Here is an 11669-nt window from a genome sequence, read left to right on the forward strand (position 1 = left end):
TTTTTTAAAGCTAGAGGAACGTATATAAACAACTGCAGCGTTGGGCGAAATAACAATGACGGATGGATTTAAAAAATTTATCTCGGAATTTGTACGTATAGCAGAATAAAAAACTTGTTGCGATTTCCTTAAAAAAGAGGAAGTATAAAAAATACAGTTTCTACCTGTACGGAGTACAGTTATAGCCGCCGGTAGGTGTGTTATCTTGAAAAGTATGAAGGTTTGTTTTATTGACTCACTACTGAAAGTTTCTCCCGTAATTCGAAACCAGAATTTGCTTGTCAGTAATCGTTTAAATCTCGCATGTATCATTGTTGTATTGACAAAGGCATATCAATTGCGTGTAAAAATATGCATCTACGATTGTTACGAGAATTCATTATACAGTCTCTTGATCAATCCACCTTTGAGAAATAGCCGCAACGATAGCCATTCCGCCTTTTTATATAGATCGATCAATTAGACCAGCCACATGTAAGTCTCGCAACAAAAGCACATGTTGTACATATCCACTTTGTACTCCCGCCATCATATAGTACGTAAGGCAGCAATAATTTCTCGTGGCCCGATATCGAAAGTACTGGAGCCTTGAAACTGAAAAATAAAAAATCCTACCTCACTATCTCGATCTTCGATCTAAAGCATCGACCCCATATCCCACACGAAATCGGAGCACACATACGCATGTGGCAATATAGTGCAACCGCCAAAATAACACACTATACACCACAGCCAAAAAAATATAAGGTCGAAGCCGAAGCATTAATAAACACTCGTATAAGCGAGTATACAGTCATACGAGAAAGCATTCGGGTAACCCGTTTACTCGCGGCACAATATAAACCGCGTCTCCGCCGCGTGTGCGTGTGAAAGGCTCGCGGGAAGAATGGCCGCGGAGCGTTGGCGGCGTTTCGCGCTCCGGGCAAAAGCATCGCGCTGCACCGTACGAATGCTAAGTGTCCACCTACATGCACATTATACTAAAGCGAGGCGATAGACCGCGAGATAAGTCGAGCGCGTTCCTTTGGAAAAAATGAAGCGGTGTCTCTTTGTCTTGCGGAGCGACGTGCGGTTATGACTTTTCTTTTCTCGCGCTGCGATGGTGAAAATTGCAGTTTAGTTGTATCAAGATCCAATTATAGTCTAAGGTTACCAGGGTGATTTTTTTTTGCGAGAGAGCTGGAAGTGCTTAGTCATGCGGCTAGCGAAAAGTGTTCATTTAGGTCGAGCTGTGCATAGAGTTATGTGAGAAGAGACAGCTGTGCCATATGATATAGTTTGCACTTTTTTCATGAAAAAAGAAAAGATCTTGGCATTGTATAATAAGCTCGTATAAACTCGTTCTGGAACATTGGCTGCGATTGATCAAGTGAACTTTCTGTCAGTCATCTTGGTAATTTCATTTCTTTCTTTCTACATTTTTTTGAAGCGAGCAACTGTGACAAACGTATAGTTCAGGTTGTAAATAATTATCATATCGTTGCTACACATTTAATTGACAAGACCAATTTTCTTGTCGAAGCTGATAACCAGCTGAAATAATTCAAGGAATAATTTCCAAATATTTTGAAACGCAGATAATTAGCGCTCGGAAGATATCTCTTTTTACGCACAAATAGCAAAAAGACTACATTGCATTACCATTAATTCAATAAGCTTCCGTTCGACTGAATCATCAGCCACTCAACCGCGACCGATCGCATCTTTCTATACCTATGACTTTCCTTAAACCCCAAAAAGCCTAAAACAGCTTCAACGCATAATAGCCAGGAAGGAGACAGAGCAGCTGACGAAAAATGGAAAGTCTCTCGCCGTCGATTTCGTTTTCCGCAGCTCGCAGCGAGAAAGTATCGCGCGAGAGCGACATCCTCGTGTGTCCTTTGGTGCGTTGCATCGACTGTAACGGTCCCGCGCGCTCCGCACGTATGTGTACCGCAATCGCGGCGAACGGTACCCTGCGAAAATACATCGTCGCGCGGTGGTCGCGCTGTGAGTCTCTCTCGCGCTTAATTGATGCCGGACGCGGGAATTAATGCGCGAGAGGCGGACGTGCTGTATGTGTACCTGTCGTCGGTGACGCGTTTGAGACGCTGGATTGGTTTTAGTCGGATTAGGTGCGATGCGTTCATGTATACGAAGTCGTTGTAAAAGTTAAGCTAACCGCCGGAATCGCTTTTCCTTTATCCGCGACGTAATTACATAATGCGCGAGGAAACTACTGGTTAATTGATCGTAAAAAAGCGTGATTATCCAAAGCATCGCGGGGTTCTTTGTTCAGCGGCGACGATTTTCGACTTTGTGTATTCGTTTTCCCACGCTGGGAAACTTATACGCGTCGAGGGTTTCACGCTTTGATACTCGAAAGCGACCGAAGCTATGATCATACGTTTACACTTCGCGTTTACGAAAATTAAGGCACTTTCCATAGCTGTCTGTTTAAGTGTAATTAATCAGAACGTTGTTCATCCAGTGAAATGCCTCGACGACTTTCTGCTCTGTTTTCTAATAAACGCCGCGTTTATTATTGGAAATACATTTTTTCACCTGAAGAGTGAAACTTATGGCGATACCGAGAGTTTTTTCACTTTTCATCAACCAACGCGGTCGCGTTTACTATTGCAGCCTTAATTTACGAAAACTTCTGCCTGCCTCTTCTCGAAAACTTTCCACGCCATAAAAGACCCCGAACCGGCGCCAGCTCCGTAATGATTTTCCCAAATCTCAGCAACGCGAAGCCAGCCACGGAAAAAAAACAGTCCACAGCCAAAACCATGAACCCGCACAGTAATACTCTTCGAAGAAGCTACGCTGTCGATCCCATAAACCTGAAAACAAGATTTCCACGCGCAGCGGAAACCTTTAAATTCCATCTGAGCCCTCTGGTAAACCCGTCAGCAGGTATACGCTCCCCGCAGATGCACCAGCGGCGGCGCTTGAGGAATTTCGAGCACCTGCGCACGGAACGAGCGAAAATTGGGGGAGCCTATAGTCGGCAAGTAGTGGGGATAAAGACGCTTATTTTGGGCCTTGGGCCCTCTCTCGCAGCGCTTGATGATGATGGTGGGAGGATGACGAGAGCGCCGATGTTCGAGTGTAATTTTCTTGAGTATTATAAGCGCCTTTTGCTTTTGTTCTTGTGGCAGTACACGGCACAAAGGGCTGAGGAGGCGGGTGGATTCGAGTGTCATTGTGATCGACGGAAGTGATGCACAATGGGAGACGAGCTTGACTTTACACACTTTCACGACTGATTTTACAGGATTTAAAGCGTTCATTTGAATTTAATCCGCTCATCTCCGAATCGAATCAATCGTCCAATTCAATGTCAAAGTAATTCAGCCTGTACACACATGATCGCACACACGAGTCGTTGACCGGAAACGTCGCGTCGCCGCCGACGACGACGTCGACGATTAGACAATAGCGAACGGTACTCCATTTCGTGATAGTTACGTCAAGTGAGCGCGTGTGTATACGCTTCTTATGCTGCGCCGAATCCTTATATGGTAGCCTACTTTTTCGCGCCGGCAATCGTCCTCTGAATGAACGACGAGGCATAAATAGGAAGTGGTTTATTGTAACGTGATCATCTTTGATATAGCAGCGATGTATTTTCTTGGAAAAAAAGTGCAACAGTATATTATGAGATACAGTAAGCGCGAATTTGCTTCAGTGCGTCAAAATTATATGGACTACAGTGGACTGTTATTAAAATTAACACACTATACACGCTTCCTAACTTTTCCCGGTTTGTTTACCCAGAAAGAAAGGCGCGCTTGCATAATCAATTCCATATGTATAATCCAACAAAAGAACTGTTACAATAGTCGTTTAGCTGGATGACAACACAATGCTTCTCTACGCTATATGACAATAATATATTCTAAGTGACATCACGTATTACTCAAATGCGTCTCATGAATTTTTTTTAATATTCACCACATCCGAGTCAGGAAATGCTAATGCTACTTCGATCTTACCTATATGACCGCACCAAGACACTTCCTCTAGAATCTATAGCGATTAGCATCGCCCACTCACGGAACGATCTTCTCTATTATATTCCATATTCTACCGGTATATTATATTATATAGAAATTCACGCGGGCTTCCACCTAATAGTCTCGCCCGCAAGTGCAGGAGTATGATACGCGCGATATAGAAGTGCACCAGACGCGAAAGTCGATACGATCGTCGGCTCTGCGGGCGCACCGAGCGAACTTCCGACAAAGGTGAAACTTTGCTCGCGCGCGAAAAGAGAAGCGCTTTTTGATGATATCGGACGATGTACAAATTGCTATGTGTGCAGAATGTGCGATTGTGTATTTTTGTTTTTCGTATATGTTAAAATATCGTTAAGTAGGAATTAGTCGATGATTCATACATAAGAAATGTGGAGCTAATTACGCAGGGACAGTATGTCGAAGATCGATTCCCCAGATTCGCTCGGAAACCGTAAACTCGCTCGCACAGACAGTAAGCCGAGAGACGAACCGCAGAAGCTCTATCCCACGTGAGTTATTACCGTTCGCTAATTACCCGCTGATGCATTATATCGACGCTATACGTACATAACTGTCCGCAATTAAGCTATAAATACTTTCCGCAATTACGCAGACTCCTTCTCAAAATCCATAGCCATCTCTTCTATTATTATACGTGTCTCCTGTCCCTTTTGCCACATCTAGCTATAGCATACCACACCAGCGCTTCTATCCATCTCTCCCGGCACACATAACCGTTAAGTCGCTCGTGCGCGTACCTACTCCGTTAATTATGATTCCGCGCTGTATTATCGATGTCGAGAAGCCGCCGCCGCCGCGCGTGCCTCGAATCTCACTCGGCCGATCTGTATATACACTGTACACGGCGCGACTTTTGAGCGGACGCGCATTTTCTCTCTCTCTCTCTCTCTCTCTCTCTCTCTTGCTCTCTAGGCGCTTGTGATAACGGGACATCGCGCGAGGCGGATACGAAATCTCTCGAGTAGTTCGTTTACGGGCCGCGAGCGAGATATTGTCGAGAGAGCTTGCGCCTTTCGAAAATAGAAATGACGCGCGAGAGGGAGCGGGAAACGGAGCTGGTTTTTCACGAAAGAGAGAGAGAGAGGTTTCGTCGCAAGGATCGAGCATCGCTTCGAGCCAATGATTCATGGACCTGTTTCAAGTTCGACTCGGATTATATTACGATTATTTTTGACTCTTTGAGGAGTTTCAAGAGAATAAAAGTGTTTTCGCGCAGTATAACGATAAGAGACCAGAAGCAAAAGCGAGGCGTTGTCCAGGCGGAATCGAGTGTACTCGAATCCTTATAAGTAGCTTTAAAAAACGCTGAGTTCCATTTAACCTTGAAACCTTCACGCGTGCATAAGTAGTATTCATTGTCGTGCGAAACCCGAGAGCCGCCTGGTTTTATATGCAGCGACCGTTCGCCGCAAGGGACGATCGTGAAATTTTAATAAATTCGACCTGTACTTGCTGCTTCGAATTTAAATTTAGATCCTGAAAGTTCGCGCTCCCTCGTACAAAACTTTGAAAAAATATTGAATTTACTTTTGTTCAAAGAAAAATCAAATTCTATGCATCCCGAAATCTGATCCACGAAGGAATGCGATGCACGCTGTGTATCCCAGGATTAAAGCCTGTATCTCCACGATCCTCTGCTCTAGTCTCTGCGCGATGACGAAATCGAGCATATAATCTCTATACCAACGTACACACAATGATACTTCTGATCCTGAATTCTCGTGACTCGAAAAAATCCTCCGCGAACGATTCGCTCTCTACAATTCCTATAAGCTGTAGGTATAATGCACAAGCGTTAATTACACGATACGCGCGACGAGGCTAATTGCGCGATGACATCGGCGGCGGAAAAATATGCTCCGTAGCGAAATAAAATTATATTCGGCGGGACGAGCCTCTCTGCCTGACGTCTCTCACGGCGGCTACTTTTACTTTATCCGTCTGCTCTTACATAAAGCAACGCGGCGCACTTTCGAGCCGAGATGCCCGCCGTGCGGGTTTATAATACACTATGAAGCGAGAGAGCCGAGTAGAAATTCGTAATGTTTATACGAGAGCCCGATACATCGAAAAGATCGAAAGCAAGAGTTGCCGCGCGCGGACAGTCGCGGGAAAATGATCCTAGAACTGTCAGAAAGCTCTCGCGGTTATAAGTGTGCTGTTCGGATCGAGGAGGGATATAACAGGTGCCGAGTGGTATGTGTGCTCGTTAGAAAGTGAATGATTAAATTTTTCTCTTGAGGCGCTCTTTGTTTTGTACGCGGGCTCGACGGTGTTTTAATCGAACGGCAGTGTGCCGAGGGCTTTATAAAAAAAAAAAAATGGATTTTTGATATGCCGGACTTTCTAAAGCTGATTAATTTCTGTCTGTCGATGCAGGCTCTTAGACGGGCGTCTGATTTTAATCGCTTTTGGGTGAAAATCCTTGTGTTATTTAGTGCAACTGATTATCGGATAGCGAGTCCGTGTGTAACGCTGTGAGTATAGAAATCGGATTATCGCAATGTAACGTGAATTTGCATTCGCGCTTTATTTTTATGGAAAACGTAATTATCGCATTTCTCGCATAAAGAAAACGAAGCGATTATTTACAAGAAATTATTTTGGTGTGTACGGCCCTTGCGGAAAAGTCAGCCGGGCGTCAGAATTCAATGGGAATTCATGAATGCCTGACAAAATAATACCGAGACGCGCATACAATTATGACCCTTCCTTTTCAAGTGTTATACCGCACGCATCTCCGTGAGACTTTTTGTGCGGGGAAAGTTTAGTAATTTTTTATGGACTTTCTCTCGCCATAATACTCGTGGAATCATGAGCTATGACCTTATAGTGCGTTATACGCCCGTAGCTAAGAAATCATCTCTCATCCATGTTTGGACTTTCGTGTGCGGAAACAATATCGGCTTTACGGTATCAGCGTATGATTGCGCTCTTTCCGCTTCGGTCGTCTCTCTCTCTCTCTCTCTCTCTCTCTCTCTCTCTCTCTCTCTCTCTCTCTCTTTGAGAAAAAGTTCGCTCCGAGATTGAAAAAAGTATACGCGGCTTCCCTGCGGTAAGGAAAGTCGACAAGAATAACGATTTGCTGCCCTTTCCTCCAAAATAAAGCCGGCTCGCGCCTAATCGTCCTTAATTACACAGCATAGAACGAGCCAAGGTCGACCTTCGCCTTGAGAACTGCGGATAGCCGTAGTCGGCTAATGTAAAAAGTCATTTCTCCAAAGCCATTTTAGCCAGACAATGGAGCTTTGCTGTCCATTAAATTAGCCGCGTTATTCTTTCCGTTTGCGTTGGCAAACTTCCCTCCCCGCGCACACTTCGATCTCCCCGACGTTGACCGATTCCCACGAGAAGCAACGGAAAACCGCGTACACGAACGCGTCTATCCCGATCTAGAAAAAAGAATTTGGCGACACTCTTTGAAAACCGTTAGCGGCAGATTGAACACTCGATCGTTGCTGTGCGCTATACTGATAAGACCTGTGCAGAAACTCACCGCATGATGTATACCGATGCATCACACTCTCGCCTACATCTCCAGCCAATACGGATATAGGCTTACACGGAAAGAGCAGATCGCGTCTCGCTCGTGGTCATCGGGAAATCGAGCCTTTGTACGTACTAACCCCTGAGCCGACACGACTATCGTCCTCCTCCAGTCGCTGTGTATACTCGACCGGTTTTACTATACACGTACACGCCGAGGAAGTATCCTGCTCCGAACGGTAGTTCGGTTGCCAGCCGATCGCGAGAGTTTCTTCTTCTCTCCCCCTCGTATTTTATTTTTTCCTTTACACGCCGCTTTATTTATTATTCTTTCTTCGGCCAAGCTGCAATCCACGCGGGAACATTTAGTGCGCTGCTTGTGTGTGTGCATAATACGAGAAAATAAGCGCGCGCGGTTCGATTGAATTCAAGCCGTTTTGGCTCTGGCCGACGATGTATATGCTAATTGATCGGCGGCATCCCGCTAAACGCGCCAGGAATTCGCGTTTACGTAACGAGCCTACTCGCGCTCGAGATTATTGCCGTAGAGTTACTGCAACCGAGAGAAACCTGTGCGGTGTGTGTGTGTGTGTGTGTGTATGGGGAGGGAAAAATATGTACACGGGTCGAGCGGAGCTGTGTGTAGGAGAAAAAAGCGCGGCTGGTATATTTACGTCGCCGATTTCAAGAATGTTTTGGATGGTGTCTAGTCAATATATATAATTTGAGAAAAACGTGGAGTTTAAAGCCATTGAAATACGTTGCGAAATGCTGCATGCTCGAGTGTAAATAGGCTTTTGCAACTGGATAACAACTATATAGGATTTTTATCAAGCGTGAAGAAAAATTCTCTTCGCGACTGCGTTTGTGGAGTACAGTCATCACGGCCGATTCCATTTAGACATGAATATGTTACATTAGGAGAGCATTACGAGTTTATGTATACCGAGTGCGCATTTGAACAACTACTTGTGTGTGCGTATACAAAGAAGCAATTACTGCGAATATACAGAGCACGTGCGCGCTGAGGTGCAATTAGCTGTGTATCAGTGCGGAAGAGGCAATTAAAAATTCGTCATAAAGAGAGACTCTTGCATGGGGTTGCCGCTTAATGAGCATTAAATAGCCCCGCCTACTATGTTTGCGTTCAAAAGGTGAAATTTCTAATGCGCCGGCTAATTTCGGTCACAGATTAACGAATGTATTTCCGAAACTCTTATATAGTTTAACTTCTGCAGCCATTACGCTTAATTCATTCTAAATGTGAGCGAAGTATTCATTTCGCAGACAAAGCTTCATGAGGCAACGACATAATTTCGCATATCTAAATGAAAACGCTAAAAGCAAGATAATACAAGGCGCACTTAGTCTCCGCTCAGTAAGCACACAAACCCAACCAGACAACATTCACCGACTCCAAAACAATCGACGTTCAAAAGTTCAACAACTGCTCCTTTCCTCGCTCGGCTCCTCAAACACGCTACCTACACGCTGCGATATGCACAGGTGAAAACTCAGATAAGAAAAAAAAATCAACAATCGCTCCTCCACACACACACACACACCCTATTCGAATTTCCATGACATTCCTTCCTTCTTTCTCCGCGCTCTTTCTCTTTCTCCGCAGCTCCGAGAATCGCTCGCGGCGGCTCACGCCGGAGAAAGACGAGCGAGGGAGAATGAAAAAGAGAGGCCGTGACTCCAGAAAAGAAACGGCCGTCGCCCGCTCCTTCCCAGAGAAGCTTATATGTATACCTATCCGTAGCGGCGAGTATAATATTATCGCTATACGCGTCTCAAGGTCCATGCGCGCGCGCGCGACCGTTCCGTTTTCGTCCTTTATTTATTTCTCTGCCCTCGCGTCTCCCGCTGCATTATGGATCCGATCTCTCGGGCGCGAAAGAGCGAAGGAGATCGGGAATGCGAAATTCGCTTTATGTCGGCTGATGCGGGAGTGCCCCGGCGTCAAAACAAAAAAGGAGTGGTTTCGCTCGCCACAGTTTACCGGGATGAAGGTGATCGAAGGATATTGCGCGAGATGGAGATTCCTGATTCGGAATTCCTCGCGGCGAGGAGATCTTGTTTGTTTTTAGCGCGTGGGCTTCTATAATTGCTTTTCGGCTGGTGTATCGCTGCCGGTATGGGTGGATGGAATATTTTAATTTTCGATAGATTCCAATCGGTAGTATCAAAACAGTTTAGTTGTTTAAAAATATCGATCAGCAAAGCAAAACTCTCCCGCGTGCTCGGGAAGAAGAGAAAAATCCTTTGCCGTAACCAAACTCCTATACCCGCTGCCCAGTCATCCGCGTCTGTTCTGGCGGCGCTCTTTTTTTCGTACAAGTCCCGGACAATAGCGCGTCTCGCTTACAGCGAGCTGTGCAGCCGTGCAAACGCATATAAGCGAGAACTCGTGTCTCCAGAAGAGAAGTGCACACACGCGACGACTGTCCTTCCTGCACATACGCGTGTATACGTGTACATCAGAGACGAGCATAGGCCGAGTTCAAGGAACTTTTTTCCCCGCGCGAGAGAGGGACTCGCTCCTCCTCGCGGTAAGAGCGCAACGAGTTGTTACATTATACAGAGCATTATGGGGAGTTAAGTGCAACAAACTTTGCAGAGAGAAAAAAAGGCACTCACGTATAGTACGTCGTTGCGACGGCTCGTTGTCGATGAAAATTATAAACAATCACCCACTGCGGTCCTACGCTCCGAGAGGCGCGCGCCGTCGACTCATGGAACACCACTCGATGCTGCGTCTTCGGGCCGAGATAACTGTCCGGTCCAGCTGCACTTTTCTCTCTGTATACTCTACGACGGTCCTGTGTATGTACTGCACTTGAACTCGTCTCCTCGCTCGAGTTTTCCGGGAGATTAATAATAAAAAAAAAACAAAAAATACGGTGCAACAAAAAACAACTCTCGAAAATGTCCGCACTGAGAGTGCGTGGCCGATATCTCGCTGCTGGCGATGTGCAAAACAACAACTATATACTAGAGACTTGTGAGGGCTATTCTATCCCAGGGTCACGGAGCACCTTCCCTCCGGCCCGCCGCGTCGAGACTAAGGAACTGGCCCGCGCGCGAGGCTTCCTTCGGGCCCCTGTGTGAGAGGAGCAAGGAGGCCCAACGCTGCGGCAGGGGGAGCCAGCGACTTGTATGCCACCGCCGAAGAGAGAGAGAGAGAGAGAGAGAGAGAGAGAGAGAGGGAGAGAGGTGCGGCTATCTCTCTCTCCTTCTTACCTGTTTCGCTCCCGCTCTCCGCTGTATATAATATACCTGTTCCTATCTCCGTCCCTCTTTCTTAAGGGGCCTCTCCACTCCGCGAGCGCTTTATTGGCATTTTCGGGCCCGTTTTATATGGTCCGTATACGCCAGCTCCGTGTGCACTTGTCCCGCTGTCGAGGATTATGACGAAACTGGATTTTCGTTGCATGGAATCGGGTGATCCAGCGACTTTGGCGGGCTTTTTTAACCGAGAGATAAACTTTTACGGGGTCAACGTGTCATGAAATTTTCCTTATAAGATTCATCTCTAGCATACGAGGATAACGCATCGCTTCATCTACACATCCCACATAGTGGAGCCGCTGCATTAGTCCTCCAGATCCTCCAGCTCCGTCTCCGTCCAACTTGGTGAACGGCGCGCTCCGTCTTTTTACCTGCGCTCGGAGCTGGCGTCGGTTATGCTACAGTGCACGACGCTTTGGTACAGTGAGGCAGCCGCAAGACTGTACATTTCTCTCCTGGCGGCGGCGGCGAGTGAATATGGACAGTAGGCCATGCGACTCGGCGGGATCTCTCGCGCTCCCTCTTTCTGCTTGATATCTCACCGCGGAGCACAGAGTGACTGCGCGAGTTTGCCGCAGCGGTGGCAGGGCAGCAGCAGTTGTGTGTACCAGTACCGTGTGAGAGAGCCCTGAATCCTCAGCTCGCGCGCATCCGGATTTTTCTCTCGCTTCCGTGTTTACAATCTTTATTTGCGTAATTTTTTTATTTTTTATTTTGCGATTGTTCGATTCAATTTGATTTCTCAACTATAAAACACGTTATTTTTATTACAATGCTTACAAATTCTATGAATCAACTAAATGGGATATCTAATTTTTTTGTGAGGAATCTTATCTTTTAGCTTCGTTGACATTCCGTTCCAGA

At 46.1% G+C, this 11669-nt stretch overlaps 1 protein-coding gene across 2 annotated transcripts in view; it reads right to left on the minus strand.

Moving 5' to 3' along the window:
- The window catches only part of LOC100122612 (sushi, von Willebrand factor type A, EGF and pentraxin domain-containing protein 1), a 44311-nt gene extending 33719 nt beyond the window's left edge, over positions 1 to 10592 (minus strand). For both annotated transcript variants that reach the window (XM_031927973.2, XM_031927972.2), the window contains exon 1: positions 10155 to 10592. The gene's annotated coding sequence lies outside the window, so the exon portion shown is untranslated. The remainder of the gene's footprint in view (positions 1 to 10154) is intronic.
- Positions 10593 to 11669: the final 1077 nt, after the last annotated feature.

The sequence above is a fragment of the Nasonia vitripennis genome, chromosome 3 (assembly GCF_009193385.2).
Source record: "Nasonia vitripennis strain AsymCx chromosome 3, Nvit_psr_1.1, whole genome shotgun sequence".
Lineage (NCBI taxonomy): Eukaryota > Metazoa > Arthropoda > Insecta > Hymenoptera > Pteromalidae > Nasonia > Nasonia vitripennis.